Source organism: Canis lupus, chromosome 14 (assembly GCF_011100685.1).
Source record: "Canis lupus familiaris isolate Mischka breed German Shepherd chromosome 14, alternate assembly UU_Cfam_GSD_1.0, whole genome shotgun sequence".
NCBI classification, from domain to species: domain Eukaryota; kingdom Metazoa; phylum Chordata; class Mammalia; order Carnivora; family Canidae; genus Canis; species Canis lupus.
The window spans coordinates 49,182,872-49,207,262 of NC_049235.1; the positions used below are offsets into that span (position 1 = coordinate 49,182,872).

At 38.3% G+C, this 24,391-nt stretch overlaps 1 long non-coding RNA gene across 1 annotated transcript in view; it reads left to right on the forward strand.

The window, feature by feature from the left end:
- The first annotated feature begins 4,150 nt into the window (after positions 1 to 4,150).
- The window catches only part of LOC111098830, a 114,150-nt gene continuing 93,909 nt past the window's right edge, over positions 4,151 to 24,391 (forward strand). Inside the window, exons 1-2 of the long non-coding RNA XR_005369708.1 lie at positions 4,151 to 4,279; positions 5,319 to 5,465. This is a non-coding gene — a long non-coding RNA (uncharacterized LOC111098830). The remainder of the gene's footprint in view (positions 4,280 to 5,318; positions 5,466 to 24,391) is intronic.

The following is a 24,391-nucleotide window of genomic DNA, read 5'->3' on the forward strand; positions in this document are numbered from 1 at the left end:
CCCTGTGCCTCCTATTTCATGTACATTAGCAAGGTTCCACATACATTACCAAGTTTTCGGGGAGGCCTTGGTGGTCTGCTGGTCATCTTTCCACCATAGATATGACTGAAATGTCCATTGTGATGAGTAAATTTAGAAACACTGATTGGAGCATAAAAGGCTCTTCATATTTTTAGCCCGAGGAAGGAGAGAAGCCTAGAATACAGATGTTAGACACAGTAGAATTAACATTTCAGAAGTGGTATAACTGTACCTGTTCTGCTCCCAGTTGCCTGGACAATGAGTCTTAATTTTATAATGATTTTGTAATGAGAAAAGCTCCTTTTCCTCTCTATTCAAGGAAATAGTGAGGTCTCCTGCTCCTTTGTCTAGAAAAATTTGTGAGAGGGCTTTATGGGTTTTATTTTCAAAGCTGAAGTCCAATAGGATTAAGGCAAGAGGGATTTCTTCCAAGGTAAGGAGACTACTAGAGACTGAATCAGGAGCAGAAAAATGACTGTAGCTCAGGGAAGAAAACTAGAAATTTATATAGTTTTACAACTTCATTGGTAGAAGGAGTTCAGGGGGAAAGGTCTTTAATGATTTCATACTGCAGATAAAAGATAAAATGATGAGGAAAGTAATTTTTTTAACTATAAAAAGACTACATTTATGCTGGAGGTGTAAAAGCTGGGAAAAAGAGCATGAATGATGTTCCGTGACAAATCAACCAAGCAATTGCAAATCCACATGGTTTTGCCTGTATTTCCCATCTACCTGTAGTCTGAAAAGGACTTTGTGCTGAAAAAAAAACAGTTGTACCTCCTTCCAGCCATCAGCCTGGCTGGAGACTATAGTGGTCTGTGTGTGAATGTTCTTTCTGTCCCATATTATTGGTCTGAAAATTTGGGATTTCTTGGGAATCATAAAGAATTAGAACCCCTGAAATACGTGTCCTCTCAACCTACCTTACTCTTTCAGTCAGATTGTTCTGCTCTGTCATGCCATTCATTCTTAGATTATGGGATCCTGGTCAATCCAGAAGACCCATATAGGATTCTGTTTCCTTGAAGTTTTGTGTGACTACAGATTATAGTACGAATTCTGGTCCAAAGGCTCATAATTCAGCCTGGGGACATTCTCTTCAAACCTCCTTCTTCCCAAGGTGCTAAGCGTGTCAAAAGGAAGACCAGGTTGCTCTGCCATGAGCTTCTCCTGAAACAACATGGAGCCCAATCTCTGCTTCAAAGCAAAGGAAAGGAAAGAGAATTCAGGCCAAACAATATATCCTAAAGTTACCCTGTTCCACACAGAGCACATATACACATATTTTATCTATAGACTGAGAATGAGCAAATAAGGATCCAGCAAAATAATCAGTCTTTGAAATGTGCAGCTGCCTCATGATCATTGAGGGCTTGGCTAGTGAGTCTTTCCACCCTCTGTTGCCCATCAGAGGCCTTTGCCATGTGGGTCACTTCCAGTTTGTAGGCATTCATGGTCCCAGTTTCTTCTGCTTGCCAGGAAAGCTGTATTCAGTTTCCTCTGGGATCCCTAAGCTTAGTCCATCTTTATTGTAGTCTTTGTTCCTTGAATTCCAGGAGGCCCACTGCTGGCAAATAACTCACCTTTCATCTTGGACCAGGTGACAGTGATGTCCTTTCAGTTGTTTTCCTCTGGCATTACTCTTTCTCTTTCTTTTCTCCCCACATTGTCTGGCATCACCTGCTAACCTGCATTCCAAAATTCCCTGACATAAAGCTCGACTCACAAAGCATTTTATGAAGCATGTAGTGCTCTATAAGTGAGCAGCATTTTTCTGTATTTAAGCAATTATACTTGCTAAAATTTGATTTTTCTTAAATAGTTGTACTCAATAAAAGCAGTTTTAAATGGAGGAGGATAAAACAAGCAAATGATTTTGGATCTTTTCAAAGCGTCAGAAATTGATGGCCCTTATTCTTTTTATACTTCCTACATTGGAACTACCTATGACAAATGGAGACTAGGGTATTTTGTGTGCATGCATTTTTTGGCTCTAGTCCCATAAAAAGGGTCAGAAGAATCTTTCCATTTGATAGTTCAGAAAACTGCCATAACTGCTAGTTCAGCTGACAATTGCCAACTTAGTTGTCCAACTGGCACCAGTAGCTTATCTGAGATTGAACGTGAAATGTTTAAACACTAATACTTCTGAGCCACTGAAACAGTGTGTCTGTGCTGTGGGGGAGACATGTTTTCAGCTGTAATTCCAATCACAAAGTTATGTTTTCTTCCAAAAAGAATGAGCAGAATCAAATCCTCCCATTATTACAAGGGAGTTGGATAATGCAGAACAAAATCAAATGGCCAGGCTGTGTTGTAGACGTGGATCTTGCAGTGTAAGAATACTCTCATGAGCAATGAGGATGTCAGGAACCTGAAGAACCATTAGGTGTGCATCATTTACTAATAGTGTTTCTGACACATAGTAGATGCTCAAAATATGTTAGCTGAACATGGAAATGAAAGATATTAGAGGGAACGCATCCACTCTGGATGGCAAGTATAAAGACTCAGACTTTGAGGTGAGACGTAAGTAATTACTGATTAGAGATTGAGATTTGCCTTCAGTGATAGGATGGGTATTAGTATCTGATTATATACACACCCCACCCCTTTAAAATTCATTAAAACTCCTTAATGACTACCTGTTGTCCTTAGGATAAAGTCCAGATTCTTCAGTGAGTCACATGCCTTGATTTTTGTCCTGTCTTCTTTTTTTAAAGATCATTTTGAGATACATTTCCCATTCTTCAACCCATCACCATGCATTAGCCATCAAACAACCTGCTCCTTGAATAGATAAACAAATTACAGTATATCCATATGTTGGAATGCTATTCAGCAATAAAAAAGCAATGTAGTACCGATGCACCCAGTTCAAAAACTTTATGTTGATACCCAGACACAGGAATATATACCAATAATTCCATTATGTTTTCTGTTTTTTTTTTTAAAGGTTTTATTTATTTATACATGAGAGACAGAGAGAGAGAGGTAGAGACACAGGCAGAGGGAGAAGCAGGCTCCATGCAGGGAGCCCGACGTGGGAACTCGATCCCAGGTCTCCAGGATCACACCCCGGGCAGAAGGCAGCACTAAACCTCTGGACCACGGGGGCTGCCCACCAATAATTCCATTAAGAAGAAATTCAAGAACAGGCAAAACTAATCCATAGTGATAAAAGTTAGAACCAATATTGACTGTGGTTGGTAGCAATTGAATTATAGGGTCACAAAGGGGTTGTCTTAGGGAGTGGTGATGCTCTATACCTTGACTGGGGTGGAGGTTACAGAGTTGTATATGTGTGTCAAAATTTACTGAAGTAGTTTTCAGGCATGTACATTTTCCTGAAGAAGACTTCTGTGGTTTGCTTTTTATAGATCAGATTATGCTACTTCAGGTATTAGTATCTTTGTTCATGTCCTCTGCTGGGAATCCCTATATTCTTCTTTCTCCCTAACACCTCCACACTTGGTAAATGCCTACTAGTTTATGAAATTCAGGTTGAAGAGCCCCTCTGCGAAGCCTTTCCTGACATTATTTTGGAGCACTAATGTGGCTAAAGTAACCCTGCCTTTGTGCTTTCTTCAAAAGTTCCTTAACTAAAAAATATTAGATATTTTTATCCATACCCCAAGAATATGTTATCTAGAGTTGTTGATTAGTTATCCTTAAATTAACTATACAGTAATGTCTATAAATGCTTTTTGGTTGTGGTTTCAGCCATTTGCAATAAGTTAGTCAGGAATTTGCTTCACCATCCTTTCACTCAAGTGTGAATTCCCTGCTGTGGTTGTTTCTCTGTACTTCTCCCCTCCGCATGCTGCCCTTCTTCTCAAGGTACAGTGAGGGAGTACAATGGAAAGATGGAGTCACATAGACTTTCAGGAGACTGGCTTCCCTCATGGGTCTATGACCTTAGGAAAGTGAGTCAATTTCTCTGAATCTCAGTTTTCTCTTATCTGAAATGGGAATCATATGACCCAACTCCTGGCATTATTAGGAAGAAGTGCAAACATAGTGAGCGGCTTCTAGTTTAGGACTTGACCATAGTAGTGCTCCTCCATACATATCAGCTCCTGGTTCTGCCTGCTGACCTAATCAGACTGTTGTTTTTAACTGATGTAGGTCCAATGGCTTGTTGGGCTCACTGCCCACCTCTGGCACCGTTTCAGTTGTGCTGTTTCTCCTGGTCAGACAGATATCTTCACCAAGGGCAATCGAAGCTTTTCCTGTTTTCTGGCTCTTGAGACAGGTAGGGTAATTGATAGCCTGAGAGTTCTCCAAATACAACTTTGCCAGCATTTTTTAAAATATGTACATAACTCTTATAATAAAGTACTGAGCTTTCCTCTTGAGTTGTGTCCTCTCTGTTTCCATGATAATCTTGTCTCCTTTTCCAGATACTCACCCAGAGTTGTGCCTCTGTTAATTTTCATGAAGTAGCATCTACTTTCTTCTTTGAGGATTAAATTTTTCTTGAGTACTGAAGGTCATGAAGCCATGATACGTTCAAACAGAGTAGTTGACATCCCAGACCAGCCATAGTAAAGGAAAACAAATTTCTTTCCCATGGACAGATGTCTTATCATTCTCATTGTCATTTGACAAGAATAGTCATGTTTCCAAATTTCCAATAGCCAAATATTGTTGGCAAGTTATATCACCAACCACTGTACTTTCCTAAGTAAGTTGGAGGAATGAGGTATGGTGAGGATAGACTCAGGATCCTGGCTGTAAAAAAGTTGAGATAAGAATATTTGTATCATGTCTGATACAACTTAAAATTTTCCTTCTAATTAGCACACATATGTTGTTATAACTATTATTAAATCATCAAGACTAGGCTAGCTTTTGAACTCATAAAAAGAATGAAGAGAGGGAACACATTTTCCTGAGGTTAATGACTGACACTAGTGGTCTGGCACATTATTTGTTAAATGAAAACTACAGAAAGAGGCAAATTATGTGCAAAAAGATTAGAGAGTAAAAATCACATAAAATTACTGTGCTTTCAGTAAGAAAGGCAGAAAGTGAGGGGTCATATGACATGTTGGCTAGATAAAAGAAAAGTACTCTTGAGAAGAAAACACAGTATTAGTTCACTTGTGGAGAACTGTGTATGGAGAAGTGTTGGGGAGGAATGGGACCAAGAAGGCAAGAGGAAGCTGGCTGTATCCATATACTGGAGATGTAGATAAGCAGGAGTCTGGAAAGGAGGGAGTGGACTATGTGAAATGATTGAACCCATTCCTTTACGTTAAGCTTTCAAATGCTTTTGTAATAATTCACAGGACACTTCAGAGGAGTCATGTAATTGAACTGGCAGAAAAATAAGGAATAGGCCCCCGTGAAGGCACCATTGTGAAAGAAGAGCTGCTTGCCTGACCTGTCCATCCTGGGTTCAGCAGCATCGTCACTCCAGACACTTGGATCACAAGGTATGAATGTCCACTTATGAGCCTGGGTTTTACAGAAACAGCATCAAATATGACTAGATGAGAGGCTGACCTCAGATATATGAATAGTATTTAATTAATATAATACTACTAAATAAGCATAAACATTATACTTTACATAAATGTATGAAGAACTCCACTATGACTCACTCCCTGTATTGTTCTACTATTAAATGGCAACTAAGAAATTGGATGCTAAGGGAATGTCCAGTGCTAGACCTATTCTGGGTCTTCTTTCTTTGAAAACTTTGTGTGTAGGATGATCCTCTTCTGTGTCACCAGGTTCTTCATGATGTGCTTTCCCTCTGTGAATCAAGATTGATTGATCAATTGTTAAAAATTCTCAATTGTTTCATTTGCAACTGGTAAAAACTCACACTTGAAACACGGATTTTGTTACCAGCTCTCTATCTGTTCTTAAGTTGCTGCTTTATATGTTTAATTGAGGGACCTTGTAACAACAGCAATAATAATTGGAAACCCTTATCTACTTTACACACGTACATATGTGTGGACAACTTAATTGTAACCAGGACCTCATAAAGTAGGAAGTAGTGCCATCCCACCATATTGCTGGGACACTTAGGCACAGGGATAGATGTAGGGTAACTTGCTCACACTGTCTGTGCTGGTAATTAGCAAAGGGGTTTGAGCCTGGGCAGCTTGAATCCAGAGCTGATGCCCTTAACCACTGCCATTTACTCTCTCTCAAAAGCATCATTTTTCCTCCTATGTAACCTAGCTATTAGAATTAATCAAAATGGTTCCTCTCTCTTCTACATAGCAATCAGGAGAATTCTACGGGTCATCCTTCATTTTGATGGAAGGTTTGACTTTTAACCAGACCTATAATATGATAAAGCTAACTCTACTATGCCGAAGTCTGTTTTTTCTTTTTTTTTTTTTTTCACACCATCAAATGTCTCATAACCTGCACTTTTTAATAAATATGTTTTCATTTTAACCTATGTGCTACTGTTTGGTCATCAATATATTTTGCTTTAATATATTCATAATCCAGAAGAACGGGCCAGGATATATATTCAAAATTTGTATAGAATTGGTGTAGAATTTTGGGATGGAGGATGAGAAGTTGGAGTGGGCACATCAGAATGTGCTTCCTGAACAGCTAGAAGAGTGATGATGATGATGGTGCTCTGATGTGGATGTTTCAGGTGGGAGAGAGAGTTTATAAAGGGGTAGGGAGTGGAGTGGAGCTAAACCTGACTGCTGTCTCAAGAGGAGTAAAGGACCACTGAGAGGGAAGGGCTAGTAAAGTGAGTTTTGACCCCGATCTTGAAGGAAATAATGGGTGTACTGATAGCACCATACAACGTAATCTGTGTGGATGAGAATCTCAGCAAAGTTTGGAGGCAAAAATGGCCAAGATGCAGCTAATCTGCAGCAGTTCCCTTCGTTTTTCAACAGATGTAGCAATCTCTATTATTATGGTTATAGTTTTTTGGCTTCTCAGATAATTTTAACTTATTTCTAGAAATGTTATCACAGCTTTATCTTTATTGTGACCAGATGCGAGCAGATTCAAAGCAATTGGGGTTGTCTGGAAATGTTAGAGTTTGTGTAAAGCAGACATATCAGTCAGAGGTAGACTGCTGTAGATTATAAACACAAGCCAAGACACTTTGCACAAATGACAAAAACAAGAAACAAAAATCTCTGTAAGACTATATTGCTAATTTATGTGTCTATTAAATATAGTATAAAGTTTATTAAGTTGCTTCAAATGCATATTTCCTATAAAATCACTAACTTGTAAGCTAATGCTATTTATTTTTGGTCATTAATTCACCCTTCTTTATGAGAGGTAAGAGCCTCATAAAACCTTAGAGTTACAAGGACCTGAGAGATAATTAAATATATGCCTTCCCTTTTGCAAATGACAAAACAGAGGCTCAAAGAGATCAAAAGATCTTCCTAAGGTCACATAACTGGTTACCATCAGAGCTGAAGCTAGAATTCTGATCTTCTGACACTTAGGTCATGAAGTGCTTATTTTCCTAATATTCTCTGAAGTGGCCTTTATGGATACTTGGAAAGTCAACCCCTTAAGTGTCTGGTTCTAATTACATCACGCATTATACACCAACAGTGTGATACATTATAATTCATAAGAAGACATTATGAAACTAAATAAAATATAAACAGGATTGAATTTTTGTTATATGACACATTAGAGAGATTGACATTAGAGGCAAGGATAGAGAATTACAGTGCTGTTTTAGGGAGACTTAGATTTAAAAAAAAAAAAAAAGGAACTTGATATAGCAGTAAGCCAAGGTAAATTCTTCATCAGGGAGTGATGTGATTTTATGATGTTCTAGGAAGATTATTGTATCAGTTATATGGATATTGGCAAAAAGTCAAGTAGAAATCAAGAGAAGGAAAATGATATCAGAGGCTTCTGAGATGATCCAGAATTGACATGAGTTAAGTATACCCTCCAGTGATGGTGACATCTGTGGACCACTCTTCATTTAGTGTCTGTGTCTATTCAGGCTGCTGTAACAAAATACCCTGGACTGGGTGGCTTAAACAACACAAATTTATTTCTTCCAGTTTTGGAGCCTGGGAAGTCCAAGATCGAGGCACCAGCAGATTGTGTGTCTGAGAGCCAGCCACCTGGTTCACCGCCATCTTCTTGCTATGTCTTTACATGGCAGAAGGGGCAAGGGAGCTCTCTGGGGTCTCCTTTATAAGGGCACTAATCCTATTCATGAGGTCATGCTCTCATGATAAATCACCTCCCAAAGTCTCCATCTCTAAATACCAACACATAGGAGATTAGATGGCAACAAAAGGATTATGACACAAACATTTAGTCTGTAGCAATTAGCAACTGGATAACATCAATAATGGGGAAAGGTGAAAAACTATTTGTCATGGTTCCTAACCAAGGCTTTGAAATCTATGGAAATTAAAAAATGCAGCCACCTAAGCTCAGCCTTTGTGATTCTGATTTGATCCCAGGTGGGTTCATAAAAGGTGACAGTGTATATGAAATGCTAAATAAGAATGGGGAGACAACAGGAAAAAAAATCACTTTTCAAAAAGAAGATGTAGGGATTCTTCAGTTTACGAAAGCAATTTTATTCTTCTTCCTTGAGAAACTGTTGAATAAGTAGACTACTGCTAGTTAATGATAAAGCCATGTGTTCCTTACAGGTGACTGAGGTTAGACTCAAACACAACACCCCTAGACGTCCTAATGTAAGCAGATAGAATTAAGTACGTATAAAAACATAAGAATTACTTGCTTTCAAGTGTCCTGTGTTTTTATTTCACCTTTTCTCCTTCTCATTTTTTATTCTCTTTCCCAAGTCCCTGGGTACTCTCTAATTTTCCTTTTAATACACACCTCTCTCTCTGTCCTCGGGCCCCTCTCACCAGGTGGAGTCCTCTGGGAGGAAGAGTGGAAAGGGAAACTAATGGCGCCAAGCCTCCTACCTGAGTGAGAGGAGAAGGAGTCTTGATTGTTTTCCTTTAGAGAGACTGGGGCGTAGTAGGATTTGTTTGTGAGCACAGAATCTGTCCCCAACTTTCTCATTGTCTTGTTCCACTTGAGTCATTCTAATCTGAAAGTCCTGCTGTAAAGTGTGGAGGATGCACAAGGGGTCTTCTTTCATCTTTCAAAGATCACCACTCACTGTTTTGCATTCTAAGAGTGTGCATCTCAGCCTCTACCTCATAAACTCCAAAAGTGGGATCCCTGGGTGGCTCAGCGGTTTAGCACCTGTCTTCGGTCCAGGGCATGATCCTGGAGTCCCAGGATCGAGTCCCACATCAGGATCCCTGCAAGGAGCCTGCTTCTCCCTCTGCCTGTGTCTCTGCCTCTCTCTCTCTCTCTGTATCTCTCATGAATAAATAAAATCTTTTTTAAAAAATAAATAAACTCCAAAAGTACAGGCTGAAGATTCACAAATTCATTTCTCCATTTTGGACTTCTTTGAACTCCAGATCTTGTATTCCAACTACCTGCTCGACATCACCACTTGTGTATGTAATAAGTATCTTACTTTTAACATACTCATAACTGAACTGACCAATTTTTGCCCCAACCTGTTTCCCCTACATGGCTTTGCTCTTCTTAGTTACTTGTAATTCCATTTTTATGGTTTCTCAGGACAAAACCCAAAACTCTCAATCTCAGAGTTTGATCACCAGCCAAACAAACAAAAGTCCTTGGAGTCATTATTGACTAGTTTCTTTCACTCAACTCACACATCTAATTTGTCTGCGAATCCCATTCACAGTATCTTCAAAATATATCCTGGCTTCCAGCTATGATGGACTGGCTTGGAGCTAACTAATCCTCCCACTGAGAGCAGCTAGAAAATCTGGATAAAATATAGAAAAACATCTGTTTGAAGGCATTGTATGGTTTCCAAGGCAGCCAGGATTTGAGGAGTCCTAATCCCAGAATAAAGAGAATTGCAGAGAAGTGAGGTTTACCTTCTAAGCCAATTCTGCCCTTGAGGTAGTATGGGCCAGGAGTGAGAAAAGCTGAGCAAAAAATAGTTATGGGAAGGCTGGTGGTACTGGGGAGATAAAAACTGGACTATAGGGCCTTCCAGATGGATGGGCCCAGAATCCCAGTTGAAAGCCCTACATGTCAACAGGCAAGGTATATAAGGGTAAAACAAACAGATCAGGCCTGATAAAGCTTAAGCCCTGAGTAGGTTAATGGCTCCACTCCTACTCAAAACTGCCTTCTAGAAGCTTAAGAAGGGCCCTTTGGAGAAAGATGACATCACCCTTTTGATCCTCTACAATTTTTCTATAAACTGTCCTGATTTATCATATATAACCTTAGGGCGGACTAGACAATGAAAGATACCCACAGGTGATTCAGATATCGGAATTTAAAATAACTTTAAAAGTTGTGTTCAGGAGGGGCCCCTGGGTGGCTCAGTCAATTAAGCATCAGCCTTCCACTCAAATCATGATCTGGAGGTCCTGGGATAGAGGCTCCATCATTGGGCTCCCTGCTTAGCAGAGAGTATGATTTTCCTTCTCGCTCTGCTCCTTCTACCCCTGCTTGTGCTCTCTCTCTCTCTTGCTCAGTCTCTCTTAAGTAAGTAAGTAAGTAAGTAAATAAATAAATAATTTTAAAAATTGTGCTTAAACAACTTAAACTTAATGACAAAATGGAAAACTTTGCTGGAAAACTGAAATCTCTAATAATAAGTGGAAAATCAAGAACTAAAAATTATCATTTTCTGATGGTGGTAATTTTTTAAATGCCTTCTTTAATTTTGTTTTGATAAACCAGAAATTTTTCAATTTTACTAGTCATCTCAAAGAGCAAACTGTAGGCATTGGTTCTTTCCAGGGAAATGGGCTAGTTTGCAAGAGGCAGCTGTAGATTAACCTAGTAAAGCACACTAGGATTTAGTTTTCACATCCAGAAAATGCAGGGTTTAGATTAAGTGAATATTTATTGAACTTCAGGAAAACATTGATTTTTGAGTTATAAAGAAGACAACGAGTTGGAGATGTGCCACAGGTAGAGTTTAGGAGAGAAGTCGGGGTTAGATTCATAAGCTAGAGGGTGTTTCATCTGCCAAGAAGTGGCAGTTGTAGCTAAAAGAGTGTATGGGATCACTAAAAAAGACAGTGAAAAGACAGAAGAGGGAGCATGGAAGGGATAGGGATGGAGATCTGGACATCTGTGCATTTCCAACAGTTGTCTTTCTCAATCTCAGAGTTTGAGCACCGGCCAAACTACTAAAAGGGCAAAACAAATAAATACCCTTCCCCTGAAAAATAAAACAATTTGTGTTTTGCTAAACAATTTTTCTTCTTCTTCTTCTTCTTCTTCTTCTTCTTCTTCTTCTTCTTCTTCTTCTTCTTCTTCTATTTCTTCTTCTTCTTTAAACCTTTTCTAGTAGAAGGTATATGTGGATATATATATGTATGAATGAATGACTTATGCTTCAAAAAAGTAGGATTTTTGAGCACCATTAAAGAAAAAATGGCATTTAAAGATAAAGTAAGAAACTAAGGTTATGCAGTCCTATTCTCAGAGAATCAACTAATTTAAGGACAAGGGTATTAAGGACAAGGGCCTGAATTGTAGGTGACTCCATGGGACATGGCAACACCAGGGTATTAGAAAATTTCCATGGCTATGTGATTTTAGTGCAGATGTTGGGTTCCTTGGAAGATAAATCAAAACATCTATTAAAGCTATGTATTTATCACAACCATAATATTTTAGGTCTTCCATTTTAGTCATTCACATATATAGCTTGCCCAAGATTGAATGCTTTTAATTTCTTGAGCATATAGGCCATAAATACTGTGTAAACCTGATGACGTGTTAGTCAATGACCTATAATCTCAAATTGAAAACTGTGCTGATCTGGCAGGCTGTGTAAGAAATTTTCATCTCTCTGGTATTATCAAAATCCTGACATGCTTTTAAAAAATTGTTAAAATTAACTACGACACTTGCTTTAGTATACACATGGCCTTATAATTTACAATGCATTTGCCATGCTGAAAGATTGATTTCAGATAGGTCTAGCTTGTCTGACTGGGGAAAAAAATTGTCATTCTGTTTCATAGAATAAAACAAGACTCCACAAGACACATTCAGTTAAAATGAAGCAAAATCTGCAGTGTTTGAGAATGGTAATGCCTTGTGTTATCTGGATTTATTGATCAAAATAAAATCAGTGTTCCATTTCAAATCTGCCTGCAGCAGCATGCTCTTTTCAACAGCCCCAATTTTTTTTGAAAAGCTTCCCACTAAACTCTCCACCCCCCACCTACCCCTTTTCAGCATAAAAAAATCTTACAGAATTGCATACTAACTGGAAGATTAATAAGTCATTTCCTATAAAGTTAAGGTAGAAATAAGCCAATGAATTAAAAACCCATAGGTAGGGGAGCTTCTGAAAGGTGCTTTCTTAGCACATGAAATTACAAGATGTTTCTATTGAACCCAACAGGCTAGATTTGAATAAAACCTAATCTTACATTAAAAATTATAGCATGAGAGACTATGGAAAATTCTCTTATAAAGTCTTAAAACTTTTTCTTTTGTGAAGAATTATGTACATAGGGTATTGATTTTTTTATCTCAACTAAACAAGAGAGAAAAATTGATTGCTGAGACCTACCCCAAAACTTAATGTTTAAAACAACAACTAGTTGATTTCATCTCAAAATTATATGGATCTGGAATTCAGGCAGAGCTTCGCTGGGTGATTTTTCTGCTTCCCCATTGTCTTGATGGAGATAACTTAGTGGAACTCAGCTGGCAGGTGGACTGATTGACAGCTTCGCAGGTGTTTTCAGTTGACATCCTGGTGTGGGTGGTTGGAAGACTGGGCTCCCTGACTCTCCACCATTTAATGGAAGTAGTTGTAAAAACTTTGCAACAAATTTTAACACAGCAAACACTGTTTCAGTTTTAGGTCTTTCAAGAAGCCAAGATGGGAATAGATAGGAGACTTATTGAGGGTAAACATCTGTGAAGGATAAAGAGAGAGTGAGCAGAATAACGAGAGCCTTCATACCACAATGAAGGTCTGATATCTATGAAAGGAAGGAGGAAAAGGAGGATTAGGTAGTAAAAGACTTAAACTTTAATGGAATCCTGGCAAAGTCTCTGCCCTGAGCAAAAGTTGCTCATTAGAAGAGTACCATGACAAGGGAAAATGAGCTAGACCTAATACTGCATTGTGCTAAGTCGTTGGCTGGAAGCATATTGGGAAAAATAATTGTCCAGTGGATCCAGAGGGACGACAGCTAGAGTTAATAATCAGCTGTGCTTCCCACAGTAGGTTCTGTTGAATGACAATGTAAGACACCTCCATGACTGCCATATCTACCGAGGTAGGCATTTCATAAATAAGATGAGATATGGTAATAAGGTAAGTAATTATGCTTATAAGGGTAACACCAATGTCTGTTCATTTCCTAAAGAGTAAAAATCATCAGAGAAGAAACCAGTGTCTTGATTAGCAGACTTCGAGAGAGTCTGAGGAGTTGTGCTTGCTCTCTCAACCAAAAAGAAAACAGCTATACTCTGGCTACAAGCACTCAAGTCTTTGGCCAGGTTTATCTTCTGGGCCATTTATGATTTATTATATAACAAACTTACCTTTTTGTCTTTCAGTGACTGATGGGCCTGGGCAGGGGGGTTGAGCGTGGGTTGGAGGCTTTGTTGGGATGCTTAGGGAAATAGTGCGGTCAGTCTTCTGTGGACATGTATGGAAAATAATACTGGCTGTGAGCTATGCTTTGAGTCATTATGCAAAATCAGTAGAGCCAGAACAATTCTATTTGATTTACAAATTATTTACGCCCCGAAGAAATGTGGAAGTAAAGTTTCTGGGAGCTGGAATGTTAATTTTCTGCTTTGGCTCTTCAACTGGAACTGTCTAAATGACTTCCAGGACTGAAAATCCTTTTACATTTCTTCTGGAACTTCAAGGGAAGCGGGTTGGCAGTGACTAAGATGGATTATCTTCTAATGTGGAAAGTGGGGACAGAACCTTCTACCTAAGGCCACAATGGGGAGACAATAAGAATATTTTCTGATCTTTGTCCTGGAATGGAAACTGATTTCTTTCAATTCTTGAGACTCTTAGGCTGTGGTGGAGTCATTAGGAGTTGATGTGTATGATGCTTATCTAGGCAACTTGCTGATGTTTGATTGAAGTATAGTTGGCATACAGTGTCATATTAGTTTCCAAAATAGTGAACTGACAATTCTATACATTACTTCTTATTTAAAAAGCAGATGTCAGGGCTCCAGCTCTTGAGTTTCTGGCTATAGGAGGTCTGGGATAGGGTTCAGAGCTTCTTTCTGTATTATTAAGAAGCTTCACTAGAAGGCTGGTGAACACTAAAATTTGAGGACCATTGTTTTCAGACAGAGGTAAAAAAAAAAGGAAGCATTTAGAAGGATAATGCTCAATATCAGATCTATCTACAATGCTACTATTAATTACAGGCATGTGTATTTTCAAATTGTTACTTTCAAGATATGCTTCATGCACACTTATGTTGTATTGGGATTTATTCTAAGATATAAGGATACAAAAAGAATGGGACACCATCTTTTCCTTAGGCAGCTCACAATTTGATGGAAGGAATAGGTAAAATACAGTAATGTCAAATATATCCTAAATTAAAAAAATATTTATAGAATAAAAATGTATAGAGGGAAGTGATATGCTCTGGGGCTATAAATAATGGCTTTACAGAGGAAGTGATATACAAACTGGATTTTGAAGGATATATTGGTGTGTGTTAAATGAATTAGGGCAGAAAAAATAATCTAGAAAGAAAAAAAATGGTTTATACGTAGGTGCAGAGGTATACTTGAGTATCTGTAAGTAGTGTAAGGAGAACATAAAATGTAAAGCAAAGCGGTATAAAGGATGAGTCTGGAGAGGTAGGTAGGATACAGATTATAAAAGGTCTTATATTCCATGCTAAATATTTTAGTGTTTTTTAATATTTTAGGTTTTTATCCATTTTGCTAAAGTGTCATAATGTGTTTTTGTTTTTATTGTTTTGTTTTGTTTTCTTTAGTGAGTCATGGATTCCTCTGGAATAATCTATCAGAAATTTTCACATATTTACACATGCAAAATTTTTGCATTTAAGTTCAGGGAGTCATAGTCCAAAGAACACCCATTGTACACAATGCTTAAAGAGAGTCACATTGTCACTTTGTGCTTTAGATTAATTGCTCTGGTTAGTATCAGTTCAGCAGTTGAACTGGGTGAGAGAAGGCCAGACTACAGGCATGGAGATGAGTATGCAGGCAGTGGCAATAGAAACAAAGTGGGGAATCAAAAATGCCAGAACTGGGATTATTACTAAAAAGGAGATAGTTAAAGTCTTCTCCCAGGTTTCTGACTAGGCTTTTGATTATATAGAAGTGTTACCCGATGCAATAGGAAATATGAGAAGAGTTCTTATGGAAGAAGGAATGCACATAATGACTTGGGCTTTGCACATGTTAAGTTTGATATGCGAACTGACGTTTCAGAAACAGTTATATCCACGGGTCTCTTGCTCAGGGAAGAGATCAGTGTAGCAGATAACAGTTGTTAGCCAACTGCACCTGTAACACGTTGCCACTTTCTTGCTGGTCAAGCTCTGACTTTGTGGCTTCCCCCTCCTCTGTGCAGCTTGGGAAGGTAAACCTGACCTCATTCTCAGGAAGGATTGCCTCTCGTCTGGAATAGTCTGTTCTGATCATAGTGAAACCATTTCCCTTGCCAGTGATTTGCTTAGGAAGTGGCTGGTGATTCAATTCTGGTCAATGAGAAATAAAGAGGTGTCTTCTGGGACCTGCTGAGAGAGTTCCTTTATGCTTATGAGGCCATTGATGTGTGAGAATTTGCAGCCTGGAGCAGGTGTAATCATCTTTAATCCATGGAGTAAGCTAGCCATTATGCTGAGGATGACCTTTCTGCTATTTGTAACCAAAATTATCCTAAACTTGGGATTTGGGATTGATCTATCTATCATCTGTTCATCTAACATGGAAAAAATAGCACAACATAAAATTTGCAAACTTAACTGTGTTTAAGTGTACAGTTGAGCAGTGTTAAGTAAATCCACATTGTTGGGAAAAGATCCCCAGTATTTTTCATCTTGAAAATATGAAACGTTTTACTCATTAAATGATTTCTCCTCACTTATCTGCCCCCACCCCCCACTCACCTCCCAGCCCCTGGCCACCACTGTGTATCTAGTGAATGAATAAGTTGTAACTAAAGCCATGAGAGAGAACAAAACCTTGTCCAGAGAGAACATAAAACTGAAGACTCTGGTATGTTAGGAGGACGAAGAATAAGAAAGGTCTACAAAGGACATGGAAAAAGATCGACCAGAGGTAGAAAGAGACCTGCTATCACGCAAGTTCATGAGGCTCATGAGGGAGAGGCTTTGGGAGATGGATTAATTATCACACTGGGTGCTGCAGGAAGGTGTATTCAATGCAAGGCCTAGAAATGTCAACAGTGTTTTGTAATCGGGAAGTCATGGGTAATGTCGATGAGTTTCAGTGGAATAAGGTTGGAAGCCAGAGCTGAAGAGTGAATAGTAATTGAATAGGAGGTTTCACAGCAAGAGAAAAAGCCATGCGGTGAAATCCCCCCTTTTTTAAACTCGCCCGTTGAACACCCAGCTAATATTTGCCCTGTTTTCAGCTCTATGATATAGAGAGCGTTACCGCAGAGACTAGAACAAAGCAGAAGCTTGAGCTTTAGAGGCCCCGTTTATCCTCCTGCTGCCTAAATGAGCACATATCCTCTAGAGCAACTTTGACTTCTGGCCAGCTTTGTGAGCTTTGTTTAGCTTTGTGAACCCTGTGGCTCTATATTGTTTTATGCTTACATGAGGGTCCAGGAAGAGGTATCTTTGAAAGGGTGGAATTTGCCCAATGGAGGGATCTAATTTAAACAGTGTCCCAGTTTCAGGACTGTACGCACCTTAGGAGACATATTTGGTCCTCTCTAAGCACAGCTTCCAGCAAAGCCTCGTCTGCTTTAAACTTAAAGCAGCTTCATTATTATTATTTGTCCATTTCCCCATATTAGTTGAAATGGAAAAAAATATTAGTATTATGCAGTATCAAAGGTCACTTTAATCTCCACATTTTTTTCTCTGTAACTACAAAAAAGAACATTTTAATGAAAGGTTGCAATCTGTTTAATTATAACCCCAAGTGGCTGAGCTGCCAGGTGAGTGGTCTAATGCCATTCATCCTTTGAAGCCCTATGAATTGAAAGAATTTATAGCAGATTCCTGGATATCCTCAGGGCTAACTTTAAACGTGACTAGGTTGTAGATTTCCCAGGCTTGACCAAAGTGAATTGTTTTTGTTTTTTTCTTAAAGAGATTAGCAGGTAAAAATGATCTTAAACACCACAGAATAAGTATATTCAAATAATAAAAATATATATATTTCTAAGAAAATTATGTTGAATATAAAATATAGATTTTGATGAACATCTCACTTGTCATCTAATTCATATTTGGTGAATGAATCAAGTATCTACTATGTGTAAGAACGGAGGCAATGTCCAGGGGTACCGTGTAACAAGCTCAAAATATTTTATAAAGTGGAAAAGTCTCTCATTTTTGGAAAGCTAATTTTTTTGTATGCTAAGTTGTTTTAGGTGAATATGAGGATGACATGTATAGTTAAGTGGCTCTACTGTGCTGGAAAATAGTTATCTTTTCTCCTCCTACTCCAAATCCTTGCTCCTAACATGGCATATGGATCTGAGTGATTCTCCTTGTTGTCAATTAAAATTCAGAAGGTAAATTCAGAGACCAATGTGTTATTAAGATAATAAAATATGCTGCACTACTCAGTAGAAGTCAGAGTATGAGTAGAACCATTTTTGAAATATTGTGTAAAAAAATATTTTGGATATGCATACTGGTTCACAGAATGTTTGGTGTTTTCAATGAATAAAATAAGTTTTGAAAGAAACTTGAGGCAGTAAATGTCAATTAAGCCCACAAAGATGGACATATGTTTATATGATAACAAAAAGTTTTTGGAGAACAAACCATCCTGGGCTTCTGAATATTTAAATGAGAACATTTCAATGTTCTATCAATATACTGGTGTTAAATAACAAGACAGTGACTGAGAACAAAGCTCTTTGCTTTTGTTTTGCTGCTTTGCAGTCAGGGTATTTGCTGGAGTCAAATCTAAGATATCTGTTTATTTATTGGCCTGATTCCCAAAATGCCTCAAATGGAAAATTGCTCGTTGCCATTTAGTCCCTGTGGATTTCTACAGACCTGAGGATTTAATTACCTAGTTGTTCACTTTATGAAGTGGTCAGCCTGTGAAGCCGGCTCTAAGCTGATAATCACCTGGGAGAAAGAACTGCTGGTTTTTACCCTGATGATTTTAATTATCTTTGGTAGCTCAAGAAATAGTAAGTCTCTTTAAGGTAGTTGTTAACAAGAATTTTTGACAGTAGAGAAGACAGGGGATATATTTCAGTGCTCGAAATGCCAGATCGAAAAGAGATGCTATTCATAAGTGAATGAACTAATGGAGGGGAAGACTGTAATTGGATGTTCTCTCTTATTCCTCTTCCTTTAAATTCCCACAATAACCAATTTATTCTGGAAGGGCCTTCCGTGGACTATAAGCATTATTCTCTTTGTTTTTGATGTTGGCAACTTTTTAAAAAAATGACACAAAACCAAAACCAAAAATAAACAGGAAGAGTTCCAAATTAAATAGGCCTGCTGGTTGATTTCAGCCTATAGGCCACCAAATTCCACCAATTTCTGCTTGAAATTTTTCCTTGATATATATATATATATACATGAAAGTGATTTCTTTCTCTTCTAAATTCATATAACAATTATTGTCTGTGCTCCTCATTTTGAAATTAATCACGAACTGCCTCATGACATCTTTCCTATTATGTCTTGAGCTATTGTTGAATTTTTTATGGCTCTGAAACTTTTCACTTGCCTTGAGCCTCTAATCAATTGTTAACTTCTTTCGTGCAGAAACTGTGTCTTCTATTTCTTTGCATTTCCTCTAGTGCCAAACCCAGTGAAGCCTCAATGAATGAATGTTAGTTTTGTTTTATTTCATAAGATGCATAATATTCCAAATGTATAGTCACCTTTTCTGTAAGAGTACTGAAATGACAGAAAATAAGATATAATCAGTTCATATTCATGGAGTGATGTTTATTTATCCCTGGAAGAGCTGCGAAATTTGTAAAAAGAAACAAATACTTCCAAGGAAACTCAGGAACCAGATCATAACTGCCTCAGATGTGTTACCAGGGAGAAACATCTCCCCTTCTTTCCTTTCCTACACTGAAGAGTGAGCAGATAAAGATTAGGTGAGCAGAGGAAGAGATAAAGCAGCATGTCCGGAGCCTCTCATGCCTACTGCTTTAATTCGTACAGCTCCACAGGTCGTGATCATCATCCCCATTTTACAGATGAGGAATTGTGTGGGGAAGGGAGGTGACACAGAAGGTCACACAGCAACTGTCAGAGCTTGGGTTTTAATTTGCAAATCTGGGCTGCTTCTCTCACCCTAGCAGCTTTTACCTTGCCACCTCCAGGAAGGTGGGTCGTTGCAAATGTGCAGGATGAAAGAGCTAAGAGACAAGGTCAACGCAATGCCAAGATGTGTTTATCTTTTGCAGCTCCTTCCTCTCTTCTCTTCATTTTTCTTCCTTGGCTTCAATTCCCTCGTGCTTCTCTTGGCTCTCTCAATCTGCACTGCTGCTTCTGACGCAGGCCCTCCCAGGCCCGAGCACCGAACCTAGAATCCTACCGAGATCTTTACTTGGTTGAATTCTTCTTAAGGCGTTAGTTCCATGTCCCATGTTCTGATAAGTCAGTTTCCAATGACACATTAATGACCATTGATGGATTAATATTATTCTTCTAGATAGCATTTAGAAGACGATATACCTAACAGGTATTGTTAGGAATTTTCAATACGCTAGGAGACATAGAGGGGAAAGTTTTCAATTAGGAGTTCCTTTTTTCCATTTCAAGACAAGTTCTGTGATAGACTTATCTGAAAGGCAAAAATAGAGGCTTTCTTTATTAGGTGCTCATTTATGTTAGTCTTTAACAAGCGGGAACTATTTGAAACAATACAGAAAGGGCCTCAGAGTTTAGATTTGGTTAGGAAAGCCCTGAAGAAGTCCATTTCATTGTGTATTATAATTTCTTGTGCGAGCTCAGTAAACATTCTTCTTTGTGAGGTATGTGATTCCACATGGTCAAACTGAGAAGTTCATTTATATGAGCAGATTATTTGCCTAGGCAGTACTAAGCAGCATCCCTGAGCACCTGCAGGGGTATTTTCCTTGGTCTCGTCTAAGGGGATTGTCTCTAATACAAGTGTATGGAGAAGTTCTTACAAAGCAGTATGTTTGAAAGTGTGCTCCTGCATCAGGATCACAGAGGCGCTTTTTAAAAATGCTAGTTTCCAGACCCAATGAATCAGAATCTCTAAGATTCTGTATTCTTAAAAAAATGTTACTTTAGATGGGTAAGGGGCTCATGGGAAATCTTTTGTAATCAGAACAAATCACTTCCTGGAAAAAATGCATTGATTTTAGTTAATTCTGCTGCTCACAAGTGCCAAATGCATTTGAAGACAAAACTATTTCATACTAGAGAGATGTAGAACCAAAAAGAGTCACTGGGTCACTGGATTACCAGTATTAAAGAGAATCTGCACAATTTTCTGGAGTATATTAAATACAAGTGGAGACTCTCTCTGCTAGGTAAAACTATCATAAATGTGTTTCTTTATCTTCCAACATTTCCCAGGGAATAGCTGAGATTTCGTACAAAGAATGAAAATGTGCACTGCTTCCAACTGTCAAAACAGTGGGCTATGCCATCACTTTAAAACCCCATTTGAAGGTTGTATTATATCCCAAGGTATTTCTTTCTCTTTTTATGCCCTTTATCTCCTTTCCTAGTTTTTATTTTCATGGAAGGTAGTCCTTTTAGGAAAAGCAGTTGTATCTGAAATAATTTTTTGAGTAGGAATACCATGCTAAGAATACCACGGTTTTTCTGCTTCAGTTTCCTTACATTGGAGAATGATTGGTCCATGGAATAGTTTGGTCCTGGCTTTGTCGTTCTTGTGGACTGTGCAGTCTTGCTAACGTAGCTTCATCTTGCCATGCCCCAAGTTTGCCACCTGTAAAATGAGGAGGTTGTGAGGGCTGATTTCTGATGTCCCTTCCAGCTGTAAAGTTGAGAGAACAGAGACCCTCTTGGCAGGTGTTTTCCCTATTTGGAGATGTTAATATTCAAAGGAAGCTTTTCTACTTTTACTGTGAAATAATATGCATATTTCTCCTAAGAGAAGACATAGAAACAAAACATAAAATGGATCATTTGCATTTAAACTACTTAAGTAAGATGGAAATTACTCACTTATTTAAGTGAATCAGCATTTCCACGTGGAACCTAGTGTGTCATCCTACATTTCTTAAGTTAATCACATCAGGAAAATAGCTCTAGAGGTAGGTGGGCCAACATTAGCAAAACAAGGCTTTTTTTTAAAAAAAAAAAAAAAAAACAATCCCTTTAATGTGTATTTGCTTGAATTAGTGTTTCCTTACAAAACAGGTGAAGTCAGCATTTCAGAACAAATCGACTAGAAATTAAGAATTGGCATGCTTTTTATTTTCTACCGATCTCTTCTTACCCCTTTTTCTGTTCTAGAAGAGTGGCCTCAATATTTTCTGACCTGCACAGCTATCATTAAAAGAAAATGAGTATGTACTCCTCAAAATGTATGTGTATATTTATATGTTGTATATACCATGTAGTTAATATGAGTATCTCAGGGAATAATATACAATTACAGGAAGCTATCATTAGAGAAAGTAGATAGAAACCTTTTGATAATTCTAAATTGGGCTGGCATAAGGTCTCATATGATTAAGTCATTGTTATTTTTATTTACAAAGATATTTTTTGAAAGCTCTTTGACCACCTTGAGATTTAATTTAGTTGGAAACCTTGTAAATATAGTCTTTAAATCTAATTAGGCATACATCATCTGTAATTCACTGCAATATGTTGGAAACTAAGGAACCAGTGAAAATGGTGAGTTGGGGAAGTCCTGCCCTTCCCTCAGTCTCCTCTGCAGCACGTATGTGACATGTGACTCTCGGACAAATGGACTGGGAGTAGAAACCCAGGTTCATTCAACCGTAAACATTAGCCAAGTTTTATTTCCTTTTTTTATTTCTAGAGTAGAATAAAAGGAAGTTCAATATTTTCTTCCCACATCCCACTTCAAAAATTACTGCTCTTGCAGTGTAGTAACAGGGACAAGCTGTGCAGCAAATGAGAGGTGACTTTTTGAGTCATTATTAGTAGCAAGGCTATAGCTACAGTAAAGCGGATACAGTGTGCTTCCCCTTCCCTCTGTCGTGCTCCCCATAATCAGGTGTGCATCTTCTTAGTAATGGGTAAGTTGATATGAATTGAGGTGGGAAGAGTGGAAAGGAAGGACATGTCTGTTATGACCAGCTTTCCCTAATCATAAGCCACTCTGTGAGTTTCCTTTTGTGGTTTTTCCCTTCCTGTAGGGTTTGTGGTCTTCTTAATCAGGAACTATTATCCACTGAGACAGAAACTCTATGGTGTCTGTCCTTAGCAAGGGCTTTAAAGTTAGTTCAACTGCCAGTTGCCCATTTTCTAATAGGGACTATATTCCCTTCCTCGTGGGAAAAGATGGAATACCATTGAAACAGAATATGTTATAAGGCTTTTAAATCACGATTAATATAGTTGCCCAACTGCCTGTTTTGACAGTTGAGAGCCATGCATATTTTCCTTCTGTCTTTTTCGAGTCTCGGTTATTCTCTGGGGCATGTTGTGAGATATATAAAACTAAATTTTGCACGCTGATGGTGGTTTTGCCCTGAATAAACATGTACAGTCTGCCCACATGTTTTTTTGTGTAGATTCTCTTGGTGATCTCATGGCTGCTTTTTAGTGCTGTACTTAACTTTCTCTAGTGTGAAACATTCGGTCTTCAAATGCATTTGGCACTTGCTAGTAGCAGAGTTAACTGAAAATAGTGCATTTTTCCAGGAGATGATTTGCTTTGATCATGAAAGAGCATTTCCTGGGATTGCTCTGAAATAGCTTGAAAAGAAAAATGATTATTGCAAACACAGTTTGATGTCCACCTTTAGATACACACTTCATAAATGACTACTGTATACTTAAAGCAGGCCCAAGATACATAAACTCAGGAGAATTTATCCTATTTTTAGAACCTGGAAATCTTTGGAGCTAAATAATATAAAGGAAAAGTATAAGGGTTTGACATTTTATAACCATTCCATGCTAAAAATGAGTACTTACAACCCACTATCCAGTACTGTCATTTTCAGAAAGGGAGTAGAGGAAAACCTGCCAGGATAGAAACATCCTGCCACGTTATCCGCGAGAGAGCCAAGAAGTGCAGTTTTAAATCCCATGCTTCTAATTGGACTCGTTTATTTAAAATTGATTTTTCATTTAAATTATATAAGGAATGCATTCTTCTTGTAAAAAAAATGAAATTAAAAAGTAAAGTTTCCCCACCCTTCCCACAGACCATCTGCTTCCCCAAATCCTGTCCACAGACTCTCCCAAAGTATCCATTATTAACTATTAGGATGAATTTCTTACACATGCTTCCAGGCATTTTCAATTCATATAAAAGTACATGTGAGAAAATACACACACACACACACACACACACACACACCCTTGTGCATGGGCTAATGCTCTCAGAACCATCCACTGTTGGATAGTTGATGAGGTAATGTTTCTGGGGAACTTTCAGTGAGTGAACTGACACAAACACAATGTAGGGCACCATCCACATGGAGGTACATTTCATGCACCATGCAGAGCAATTACTTTCCCGTATTTATTTAATTTCCCAGAGATTAAATCTGCCTCTCTTGCCTCTGGCCACGATTTTTCCAGCTTTCCAATGATTTCATGCAACTGTTGCCCAGTCCTTTCAGGTTACGGTGGTGTTTAGCATGTCCTTTATGATGTCAAAGCACTTCTGTTAGTTCTCAGTTACTGGGTGAGGCTTTCTTTGATTTCTTTTACTGTTCTCACAAAAGCCCTTTGTGCATCCCAAAACTTGCATCGTGAGAAGCAATGTGAGCTTCTTCCTTGGTGATAGGTCTAGCACTGCCACTAACAAACCTTTAACAACCATTATGGATTTAATTTGTTTGTGAGTACATAGATAAATGGCAGAAAGGTAGACCATCATCCAGCAAATAATACAAGCTGTAGACCTCACTCAGTTTATAGCCATAGACCTCATTGATTCTGTATGCATTTTGGGAAACTCATTGGTT